Consider the following 13,377-nt stretch of genomic DNA (forward strand, 5'->3'; position numbering starts at 1 on the left):
CATCCTCAATTCAATTCAACAAATGCTTACTAAGGATCTACCATTTGCAAGAAATAGTTGGGCGAGAGTTCATATAAAATTAAATAAGATTCAATCCATGCTTTCATGGAGTTTACACTTCAGTAGGGAAGATATGGCATGAACATGAATGCAATAATATAAAATATAGGGGCGGCTAGGTGGCGCAGTGGATAAAGAACCGGCCCTGGATTCAGGAGTACCTGAGTTTAAATCTGGTCTTGGACACTTAACACTTACTAGCTGTGTGACCCTGGGCAAGTCACTTAACCCCCATTGCCCCGCAAAAAAAAAATAATATAAAATATTATAACTATAAAAGAAAGATTTACTAAATAGTACAAATATCAATGTAATCCTAAAAATATGAGATTCAAACATTGATAACAGAAAATACTATTCGTTAATAATACAATATTCAAAAAGAGTTGAGTTGTACTCTCACTCATAAGCTATACCAACTAGACAGATACCATATAAAATTCCACAAGATGGGTATTTGGTGTATGCCAAATGGATCTAGAATACACACATATACACATCTGCACATATAGGCATATGTATGTATATATGTATAAAATATATTTCAGTTCAACTGTACATATCAATTTAAATTGTTACACAAATAACTTAGTGACAAATATATTTAATCTAATTTTATAATTATGATGTCATTTCAATTATTAGTAATAACCTCTTTTAGTAATGATAATTTAATAATTTAAATAAACTGTTAGTTGGATTTACTGATATATCCAAGAGTATAGGCACAATCACGAAGATGTCTACAAGTTCCAATTCTATGATCTCCTTAGAGAAAGGTGTTCTCAGAATATTGTAAAAATTTTTTTATTCATATGTCTTGTGCTTACATAGCCTAAATTTCCTCTTGTACTCCCCTCTCTCAAGTTCTTTCCAGAGAGTCATCATACACACACACACACAATTTAAAAGGAGAGAACAAAATCAGCAAAGCTTATTAAAAAGAAGGTTAAAAAAATCTGCCAAGATACACAATGTTACACAACTCTTGACTGCCACCACCACCACCACTGCCACCACCTCTACTCCCCTGCCTACTTCTTTATAAAGTAGTACAGAGGAGGTTTGTTCTTATATGTCTACTTTGGGGTCAAACTTATTCTTTGTAATTTTACAATATACATTTTCTAGCAAAGCTGTTTGTTTCCATTTGGAAGGAAGTTCAAGCCCTTAGGGAAGGGGTATAATGCTAGAAGTTCATATGGTTGCTTTTGATGAAGATGAGTTTCATTGAAATGTTTGAGAGTTGTCTGTCTTGTAATCCTTAAATTCAGTTTCTCTCCTAAGAGAAGTCCAAACCATAAGGATTCTGGAAGATTACATAGGTCTCTGTTATTGAAAGTGGCATTCAACGAAAAGAGTATTGAATTGTCTATTGATAGACTACTCTGGGTCCTTCATGCTTTTTGTATTATGTCTGTGAGGTAAAATAAACTGATGTGTACCAAATGTACATTGTCACTTTGTGTATTTGCACGGGAGTTGAGGACCTTTTTGTCTACATCTATGGGGACAGAGACCCAAGCTGTATTCAGAGATTTGCAGGGGAAACTTTGGATGTGGGCGAAAAGAACCAATTAATTTTGAAAAAGCTCTCAAGATTAAACTCTTAAGATATAAAGCCAGAGCTTGGGGGTACAGAGTCATGGACTCTGAATGTCTTAAAGATTTGCAATGAATGAATGAATGTCTGAAAGATATGCAATTTAACTTGTTTCAATATTTTTTATATATTTGTTATTTATCCTGGTTTTCTCTCAAATAATACAAGGAATCAAGGGCAGAGTCAAAATGGTGGAGAGAAGCCAGCAAGTAGCCTGAGCTCTCCTTTGGTTCCCTCAAAAGGAACATTAAATCAAGCTTCTGGATGGATTCTGAAACTACAGAACCTGCAAAGAGACAGAGAGACACAGTCTTCCAACCAGAAATAATTTAAAAGACTTCAGGACAGGTCAGTCTCACTTGGGTAAAAGGGAGGCACAGCCCACCACAGTGCAGTGCAGCAGTGTGGAGGGGGTTGGGGCAAGTCAGCAGGAAGTTGTAGGCCACAGCTGAACAACTGAGGCCCCTGGATCCTGGCTCAACAAGCTGGTGGCACAGCAGGCCAGTGTTGAAACCCACCAGCACCAGATGAGAGGGCAGGCTGCCAGTTAGAGGGCCACCCACATGAAAGGCACAACCAGGCCTGGCCACTCATCCCAGCATGCTGGGAGCAAGCCCAGGGTGGTGAGAAATCCACAAGCCATAGAGGCCTCAGTGTAGAAAGACAGTGACACAGAACCTATACCCTAGCACAAGAAGCTTGAAACAAGAACCCTGGTGCCCCCAGAGCAGATCTCAACTTAAAAAAAAAAAGTAAATAAGCTGCAATATGAGTAAGGAACAAAAAAAGAGCTCTTACCATTGAGAGCTACTGTGTAGACAGGGAAGAGCCAAACACAAACTTAGATGAGGACAATACTCTCAAACTGCCTCCATGTGAAGCCTCAAGAGGGAAGGTGAATTGGACTCAAGAACAAAAAGCCTTCTTGGAAGAGCTCAAAAAGGATTTTAAAAATCAATTGAGGGGCAGCTAAGTGGAGCAGTGGATGGAGCACCGGCCCTGGATTCAGGAGGACCTGAGTTCAAGTCCGGCCTCAGACACTTAACACTTACTAGCTGTGTGACCCTGGGCAAGTCGCTTAACCCCAATTGCCTCACTAAAAAAAAAAAAAAAAACAACAAAAAAACAAAAAACAAAAATCAATTGAGAGAGGTAGAAGAAAAAATGGGGAGAGTAATGAAAGCAACACAAGAAAATTGTGAAAAAAGAATCAGCAGCTTGGAAAAAGAAGCACAAAGACTAACTGAAGAAAACAATTCCTTAAAAAATTCATCTGGTGAAATGGGAAAAAAGGTACATAATCTCACTGAAGAAAACAATGCTTTAAAAATGTATCCAGCCAAATGGAAAAAAAGGTGCATAATCTCATTGAAGAAAACAATACCTTAAAAATTAAAATTGGACAGTTGGAAGATAATAAATCCATGAGACACCAGGAATCAGTCAAACAGAATCAAAAGAATGAAAAAATAGAAGAAAATGTGAAATACCTCATTGGAAAGACAACCGACCTGGAAAACAGATCCAGGAGAGATAATTTGAGAATTATTGGACTGCTTGAAAGCCATGATTAGAAAAAGAGTCTAAACACCATTTTCCAGGAAATTATTAAGGAGAACTGTCCTGATATTATAGAATCATAGGATAAAATCATCATTGAAAGAATTCACTGATCACCTCCTGAAAGAGACCCCCAAAGGAAAACTCCAAGGAATATTGTAGTCAAATTTCAGAATTATCAGGTGAAGGAGAAAATACTCCAAGCAGCCAGAAAGAAGCAATTTAAATATTATGGAGCCACAGGAAGCTTCAACATTAAAGGATCACAAGGCTTGGAATATGATATTCTGGAAGGTAAAGGAGCTTGGATTGAAGCCAAGAACCTATTACCCAGTAAAACTGAGCATTCTCTTTCAGGGGAAAAGATGGACATTCAATGACATTGGGGACTTTCAAGGTTTCCTGATGAAAAGACCAGAACTGAATAGAAAATTTGATCTTGACATACAAGACTCAAGAGAAGTTTAAACAGGGTGGGGGGAAAAGGTACTCAATAAGGTTCAACTGTTTGCATCCTTAAATGGGTAAATAGTACTTATAAATCTTGAAAACTGTATATGTATTTGGGCAGACAGAAGGATTATACACAGAGTGTATAAATATAAATTGTCTTCGATGTGATGATATAAAGTAAATTAAGAGGGAGTTTATGGGGAGAAAAGAAAATGGGAGGTGTAATGGAGTGAATTACATTATATGAAGAGGTGCAAAATACTGATTACAAGAGAGGGAAAGAAGGGAGGGGGTGAATATTGTTTCAACCTTACTCTCACTAGATTTGATTCAAAGAGGGAATAACATATGCATTCATTTGGATAAATAAACTCAGCTTATTCTTTAGGGAAATAGAAGGGAAAGGGGAAAAGGGGGAGACTGATAGAAGGGAGGGGAGAAGCAAGGGAGAAAAGGGAGAAGGTGATAAAAGGGAAGGCAGATTGGGGGAGGCAGGGGTAAGAAGCAAAATGTTGGTGAGGAGGAATAGAGGGTGAAAGAAGGGGTAAAGTACAAAGGGGGTAAATAGAATGGAGGGGAATAGACAGTAATAATAACTGTGAATGTGAATGAGATGAACTCTGCCATAAAATGGAAGTGAATAGGAGAGTGGATTAAAAACCAGAATCCTACAATATCCTGTTTGCAGGAAACACATTTGAAGAAGAGAGATACACACAGAGTAAAAGTAAAAGGTTGGAGTAGAATATATTATGCTTCAGCTAAAGTAAAAAGAGCAGGGGGTAGAAATCCTTATCTCAGACAAAGCAAAGGCAAAAATTGATCTAATTAAAAGAGATAAGGAAGGAAATTACATCTTGCTAAAAAGTACTATAGACAATGAAGTAATATCAATGCTAAACATGTATGCGCCAAGTAGCATAGCATCCAAATTCTTAGAGGAGAAGTTAAATGAGTTACAAGGGGAAATAGATGACAAAACTATACTATTGGGGCAGCTAGATGGCGCAGTGGTTAAGCACCGGTCCTGGATTCAGGAGTACCTGAGTTCAAATCTGACCTCAGACACTTGACACTTACTAGCTGTGTGACACTGGGCAAGTCACTTAACCCCCATTCCCCCACAAAACAAAACAAAACAAAAAAGAATGAATGGGTCAAATGACAAATCATAGAAACAATCAATAACTTTATCCAAGAGAATGACAATAATGAGACAACATACCACAATCTATGGGATGCAGCCAAAGCAGTGCTAAGGGGAAATCTTATATCTCTAACTGCTTACATCAATAAAAAAGAGAAAGAGGAGATAAATGAATTGGGCATGCAATTTAAAAAGTTAGAAAAAGAATAAATTACAAATCCCCAATTAAATACTGAATTAGAAATCCTGAAAATTAAAGGAGAAATGAATAAAACTGAAAGCAAGAAAACTATAGAATTAATCAATAAAAGTAAGAGCTGGTATTATGAAAAAAATAAAATATATAAACCATTTGTTAATTTGATTAAAAAAAAGAAAGAAGAAAACCAAATTAACAGTAGCAAAAATGAAAGGGGTGATTTTACCAATGAAGTAGAAATTAAAACAATAATTAGGAAGTATTTTGCCCAACTGTATGCCAATAAATTTGACAATCTAAATGAAATGGATAAATATTTACAAAAATAAAAACTGCCCAGGTTCACTGAAGAGCAAGTAAAATCCTTATATAAGCCCATATCAGAAAAAGAAATTGAACGAGCCATCAATTAACTCCCTAAGTAAAAGTCTTCCGGTCCAGATGGGTTTATAAGTGAATTCTACCAAACTTTTAAATAACAATTAATTCCAATATTATACAAATTATTTGGAAAAACAGGTGAAGAAGGAATTCTAACAAATTCCTTTTATGACACAAATATGTTGTTGATACCAAAACCAGTCAGAGCAAAAACAGAAAAAGAAAATTATAGACCAATTTCCCTAATGAATATTAATGATAAAATCTTAAATAAGATATTAGCAAAGAGATTACAGCAAGTGATCACCAGGATAATACACTATGACCAGGTGGGATTTATACCAGGAATGTAGGGCTGGTTCAACATTAGGAAAACTATTAACATAATCAACCACATCAATAAGAAAACTAACCAAAATCATATGATTATCTCAATAGATGCAGAGAAAGCTTTTGACAAAATACAGCACCCATTCCTAATAAAAACACTAAAGAGCTAAGAAATAGGTGGAGTTTTCCTTAAATAATAAATAGTATCTACCTAAAACCATCAGGAAGCATTATATGTAGTGGAGATAAGTTACAGGCCTTCCCAATAAGATCAGGAGTGAAACAGGGATGTCCAATTTCACCTCTATTATTTAATATTGTACTAGAAATGTTAGCTTTAGCAATCAGAGAAGAAAAAGGAATTAAAGGAATTAGAATAGGCAAGGAGGAAACAAAAGTATCACTCTTTGCAGATGATATGATGGTATACTTAAAGAATCCTAGAAAATCAATTAAAGAATTACTTGAAACAATGAACAATTTTAGCAAAATAGCAGGATATAAAATAAATCCACATAAATCATCAGCATTTCTATACATGACCAACAAAATCCAGCAGCAAGAGAGGAAGAGAAATTCAATTTAAAGTAACAGTAGACAATATAAAATACTTGGGATAATTACAAAACACTTTTCACACAAATAATTGGAAAAATATAAGTTGCTCATGGATAGGCAGAGCTAATATAATAAAAATCACAATTCTACCTAAATTAATTTACCTATTCAATGCCATACCAATCAGACTACCTAAAATTATTTTATAGAGCTAGAAAAAATAATTTAAAAATTCATCTGGAAAAACAAAAGATCAAGAATATCAAGGGAGCTAATGAAAAAAATGCACAGGATGGTGGGTTAGCTGTACCAAATCTGAAGCTTTACTATAAAGCAGCAGTCATCAAAACTATTTGGTACTGTCTAAGAAATAGAGTAGAGGATCAATGGAATAGGCTAGGCACAAGAGACACAATATTAAATGACTTTAGTAATGTACTGTTTGATAAACCCAAAGACTCCAGCTTCTGGGATAGGAACTCAATATTTGACAAAAACTGCTGGGAAAACTGGAAGATAGTATGGCAGAAATTAGGCATAGACCAACATCTTACACCTTATACTAAAATAAGGTCAAAATGGGTACATGATTTAGACATAAAAGGTGATACCATAGCTAAATTAGGAGAAGAAGGAATAGTTCACCTTTCAGATCTCTGGGAAGGAGAACAGTTTATGACCAAACAAGAGAGAGAGAATATTATGAAATGCAAAATGAATGGTTTTAATTACATTAAATTAAAAAGGGTTTGTACAACCAGAAGCAATGCATCCAAAATTAGAAGGGAGGCAGAAAGCTGGGAAACAATTTTTATGGCCAGTACTTCTGATCAAGGCCTCATTTCTAAAATATATCAGGAACTAAATCAAATTTATAAGAATCCAAGTCATTCCCCAATTGAGAAATGGTCAAAGGATATAAATAGGCAGTTTTCTGATGAAGAACTCAAAGCTATCTACTGCCATATGAAAAAATGCTCTAAATCACTATTGATTAGAGAGATGCAAATTAAAACAATTCTGAGGTACCACCTCACAACTATCAGATTGGCTAATATGACAAAAAAGGAAAATAATAAATGTTGGAAAAGCTGTGGAAAAATTGGAACACTAATGCATTGTTGGTGAAGCTGTGAACTGATCCAACCATTCTGGAGAGCAATTTGGAATTATGCCCAAAGGGGTATAAACCTGCACATACCCTTTGACCCAGCAATACTGTGGAAATTTATTTTGATTTGGGGACCCTACCTTTAGGCTGAGATTAGAAAGCCTTAGGCCCTCAGGGTCTCTTTCCCTCCTCCTCAGCTTCAGCTGAGTCAAAAAGCCCCATGGGCTGTACAAGACACCAGGTCAGACAGCTGGGGAGAAAAAAAAGAAAAGCCCCCAGCTCCCTCTGACTTGAGCGGAGCTATCTGAAAGATCCCGGATAGCCTGTGCTGAGGCACGTGAGGCGAGAGCACCGCCCCCCCTCCCCACCAGCCGCAGCCCTGAGTGGCAGATTAGCTTGGTCTGTGAGGGCGCAGGAAGCCCCAAGATTTGAGTGGAGAAAAGAAAAGGTATATATAGATTAGAGGGGATTTGTCAGCGGGGACGAGAGGAACAGTAATGCAGGACTAGGAGCAAGGAGGAAAGGCCGGTAGACAAGATTAAGAGAGGCAGACAAGATTAGAGGGGCGACAAAGGCAGGAGAGGATGGAGCAGACAGACAGAACAGGAGGCAGCGGAGAGCACAGAAGTGGTCAGCACAGGGTACAAGTTGGAGAAAGTGAAGATTAAGGATTTCTAATCTCAGCCTAAAGGTAAGGTCCCCAAATCAAAATAAATTTCCACAATACCACTATTGGGTCTTTTTCCCAAAGAGATCATAAAAAAGGGAAAAGGACCCACATGTATGAAAATATTTATAGCTGCTCTTTTTGTGGTGGCAAGGAATTGGAAATGGAGGGGCTGCCAATCAATTGGGGAACAGCTGAACAAGTTGTGGTATATAAATGTAATAGAATCCTATTGTGCTGTAAGAAATGATGAGCAGGCAGATTTCAGAGAAATCCGGAAGGACTTGTATGAAGTGTTGATGAGTGAGGCAAGTAGAACCAGGAGAACATTGTACACAGTGTCAACAACATTGTGTGTTGATCAACTGTGATAGACTTGATTCTTCTCAGTAATACAACGGTATAAGATAGTTCCAAAGAGTTCATTATGGAAAAGGCTCTCCAAATCCAGAAAAAGAAAAAAGAAAGAAAAAAACAACCTGTAGAATATGGTTGCAGATTGAACCATAGTATTTCTTTTGTTTTTGGTGCTGTTGTTTTTCTTTTTGGAGGTTTTTCCTTTTTTCTCTGATTCTTCTCTTATAATATGACTAATGCAGAAATATGTTTAATGTCACTGTACATATATAACCTATATCAGATTACTTGCTGTCTTAGGGAGGGGGGAGAGGAGGGAGGTAGAAAAATTTGAAACTAGAAATCTTATGGAAACAAATGTTGAAAACTATCTCTACATGTAACTGGAAAATAATAAAATAATTTTATAATTAAAAAAAAAACTTACACCGAAAAAATAATACAAGGAATCCTATGGCTTGTATATACCCTAGGACAACAACCTGACATCAGCAGGGTTTGACTAGCTATTGATAATTTTGTTGTTGTTATTGTTGGTGATGATGATGATGTTTCCATTTACCTTGAATATTTAAATATATGGTCAATTTCTTGACCAAGGTCAATCACCTTGAAATTAATATTATTCAGTTAAGTAATATTTAATTACGTGTAGAGAATAATAAAGAAATTGTACTTAATTCTGTGACATTGCTACATATATAATATATTTTTTCATTTTCTTTTAATTGTATTTTGTAAACTTTTACTTAAGGCCCTCTTTGGAATATAAATTAGTTTAGGCCAGGATCCATTTCTTTATAACTTCCCATAGGATATATTGGATTGGTGGTCTAAACTAGTTATTCTCCAGTTCCCTCTCTATCCTAATCAACCTTCTTTTGATGTCTGTCCTCCAGTTTCTCAAAGCATTTTTAAAAAATGAAGCACCTAGAACTGAACACAATACTCTAAATGTGGTCTAAGGGCAGAGTACAGAGCTATTATCACTTTGCTTAGCACAGACATAATATCTTTTTTTTTTTTTTAAGTGAGGCAATTGGGGTTAAGTGACTTGCCCAGGGTCACACAGCTAGTAAGTGTTAAGTGCCTGAGGCCGGATTTGAACTCAGGTCCTCCTGATTCCAGGGCTGGTGTTCTATCCACTGCACCATCTAGCTGCCCCCATAATAACTTTATTAATATAGCCTAAAATTACATTAGCTTTATAGTTTGCCATGCTGCAGCCATATTGAGCTTGCAGTCCATTAAAACTTTAAAGCTTGTCATATGAACTCTGGCCTACCCACACCTTTCCTAAAAATTAGTCCAAACATAGAATGGGTTACACCAGGAGTGATTTCATCAACTCAAGGTGATTAGATGAAGAAAGGATGACTACTTCTTGTAGATGGAGTTCATGATTTCTATATGGATAGAACAAAAAGACTTTTGAGGGCCTTTTCAATTCCAAATCTATGATTATTGCAGGTAATTACATGTAACATGGGATGGAAACAGAAAGAAAAAAGCCATACGTCAGGGATAATAACTATTGGCTATACCTAATCTAAGAGGATCTACTTTTATATAACCTGGAAAGCCAAATCAGATCACGGAAAAAAGAACAACACAAACAATAGACATTCATATTCTGAAAGTAACTTCATTGCATGGCAGAAGCCCAATTAGCTCCATTATATAGTCATAGAAATTGAAATTGGACATTTAATGGCTTCAGCTCAAACAGGTTCAAGTCAGTTGGGATGAGAATAATGGATTGGAGCTAAGATTGTCATGTTTTTTTGAACTTCATATTTTAGTCATTTGTACTCTTGGCTACTCTGCCTGATATTGGTCACTGTCAAACGGACTTCTTGTAAAGGAATTTATTTCTTAGACCAAATCAATTAACTAGAATGCAACTGAGTAGACATACTAATCTGTAAGAAACTCTATGAGATTTCTTTCATTCAGATAAAAATACAACTTCTGATGTCTTAATTGTCAGCAATAATGTCGCTTGCATTTGCTTTGTTGTAAGCTGTTTCTTTAAACTATAATCTGTTCAGACAGGGAACATATCTATGTGAAATTTCTATTTCACAGCATATGATTGTCTATTGGGTACTTAATGAAGTTTTGATCATATGAACCAATTCTTATGTCCTAAATATTTCTTAAACTTAATGGTCAAAGGACATTGCAGTGGCATCTGCTACATTGAAGACCTTTAAGATAGTAATGGCATCCATCAGGTAGAGATTATTGAAGTGGACAAGATAATCTTTTGAGAACCTTTCCATTCCCATAACTCCTTCAAGCTCCATAAAATCAACATATTTTACCCAGTGAAAACAAATAATGACTTGTCTTTTTATTTTTTTTATGACTTGTCATTTAAAGGAAATTCATTTTGGGGGCCTTTAAAATAAGGTCTAAGAGAAATACAGTATTAAGCAGAAGACAATAAGAAAGGCAAAATAGCACATGCAAACCATTCATGAATTGAACAGAATGAAGAGAGAACTAAAGAGAAGTCTCAGAGGGACAGTCCTGACTATAACCTAATCTTGAAGTCCTAGAGTAGGAGAAGAAAAGAAAACATCACTCAAATGCTCAGCATAAAAGTAAGGAAGGGCGGAAAGGCAGTTGTAGAGCAGAGAAAGGAAAATACATGGAGGAAAGCCAAGTATTTAACATTTCAGGAGAGGGAAGATTACTGTGGCAGCAAATTACTTGAATTCCCCTATAGGGAATCATGTTCTCTTTTAAAGGAAAGAGGCATAAAATAACAAGACTCATTACAATTACTCTTTAAAGAGTAAATGTGTGTTAAAAAGAAATGCAGAAGTCTTGCTATGGATCATAAAAACATGATTTGGGAAACAAAATCTATGCCTATGCAAGTTATATCTAATGCATAATATAAAAACCAGCTTGCTTTCTAATGTTTATTCTCCAGATGAACATTTAAGTAAAAGACACTTTGTCCCTCAAGACTTCAGACTATAAGTGTTCCTTTAAGACATCCGGTCAATTATTCTACTGTATCATCTGCTGTTTTTCCAAAGGGTTGTCAAACAGTCCTAAATTATATACTATCCGATCAGTCAATCAATCATTTCCAATGCCATTTGTCTTCTCCATGGTCATGGATCCAACAAGGTCAGCAATTAACTCAAGTACTGACAGGCCCAAAATGGGGATGGAAATTTTCGTCATGAGGAAGTTGCTGACCACATATGAACTTCACCTAAACCAGGGACCTATGCCAGGGCCAGTTGATTCCAATTGCTTCTCACATTTGGCCAATTCAATTCAACTGGCCATCTCCTGAGTTTGATAATCATCATGACCTTTCCTAGCCTTCTTTCTATATTGCTGATCAACATCATCGTGGGTATGGCAACATCAGGAGAATCTTTCAATATTAGAACCTCTGAAAAGAGTAAGAAATAACAAAGAACTGAAGTTATGATGGCATGAATACTAGTTTGCCCCATTTAAAAGAAAAATTATATATGAAAACATGGATCCAGAAGTGAACTCTTAATGTGTTTTTTGGTGGGGCAAGGGAGGATGAGAAGCATTAAAAAAAGCAAGGGTATTATAGAAAGGTAAATTTAGATTTGAGGTCATGAAAGAATGCTTAATAATTAAAGCTATTTGAAAGTAAAATAAAAAGAAAAAAAGAAATTTACATGATAACTTTGTTCTATATTTGGAGGGAATAGCAAGATTTGCAGTTTCACATGTAATAATTGTTATTGTGCTGTGTTATGGAAATGCTTGCTTTGTTCAGTGAGTTGAAAATAAAATAAATTATTAAAAAATATTTTTTAAAAAAAAGTAAAATATATTCCTTTTAGAGGTAATGGTTACATCTACAAAAAAGTCCCTAGACTCAAGTAGATACAAGTTTGATTTGATGGGCCAGACTCTGACATCCTGCACTTTTCTGAAATTCTGTATTTTTGGTTATTTTGATCAAAAAATTGCTCACTATTACATTTTTAAAAAAATAACTTTTGGACTCTTTTAATCAATTAACAAACATTTACAAAGCACCTACTATATATTAGGTACTTTGATAGAAACTATTAAATTAATCAACCCCATAGTCAAATAATTTCCATCCTATCAGGGGAGATGATATGAACTCAATGTATACAAATGAATACATGGTAATATGGGGGAGAAGAAGGCACTAGCAACTGGTGAGGATGAGGAAGGTGTGGTTTGAACTGAACTCTTAAGGAAATCAGGGATTTTAAGAGAGAGTAAAAGAGGGAATTCATTCTAGACGTGGCAGATAATAGGAAATGGAAATTCAAACGCATATATAAGGTATAGCAAGAAGGACAATTTGGCTAAATTGAAGCATGCATTAAGGGAGTATTATATAATAAGACGGGAAAGTTAAATTGAAGCCAGGTTGTAAATGGTTTTAAATGTCAAACCAAGGAGTTTGTAGTTGATCCTAGAGGTAATAGGGACTCAATGGAATCACTGAACAAGGAGATCACGAGATCAGACCTGTGTAGGCTTCAAGAATAACACTTTCACAGCAGTTTAAAGGATAAATTGGAGAGTAAAGGGACTTGAGAGGGGGAGACCCCTCAACAGACTATTGGAAAAGTCCTGGAGAAAGGTGTTGAGGGCCTGACTTGGGGAAGGAGTGGTGTGGATAGGGAGAAGGGAACTGGTATAAGAGAGCAGAGAGTCATCATGGTGTATTTAAAAATTATTTGTTTTATATGTGTAATAACTTTTGGTTTCCCAAACTTCAAGCTTTGGGAAGAGATTAACCCTCAAATAAGAGGGTATGTTTTTTTGTTTTGTTTTTGTTTTTGTTTTTGTTTTAGTTTGTTTTTTTGCAGGGCAATGAGGGTTAAGTGACTTGCCCAGAGTCACACAGGTAGTAGTGTCAAGTGTCTGAGGCCGGATTTGAACTCAGGTCCTCCTGAAT

The 13,377-nt window shown here is 35.9% G+C and overlaps 1 protein-coding gene across 1 annotated transcript in view; it reads right to left on the minus strand.

The window, feature by feature from the left end:
* The window catches only part of USH2A (usherin), a 1,082,898-nt gene that overhangs the window by 185,968 nt on the left and 883,553 nt on the right, over window positions 1-13,377 (minus strand). The window lies entirely within an intron of this gene.

This window comes from Dromiciops gliroides, chromosome 4 (genome assembly GCF_019393635.1).
Source record: "Dromiciops gliroides isolate mDroGli1 chromosome 4, mDroGli1.pri, whole genome shotgun sequence".
Classification (NCBI taxonomy): domain Eukaryota; kingdom Metazoa; phylum Chordata; class Mammalia; order Microbiotheria; family Microbiotheriidae; genus Dromiciops; species Dromiciops gliroides.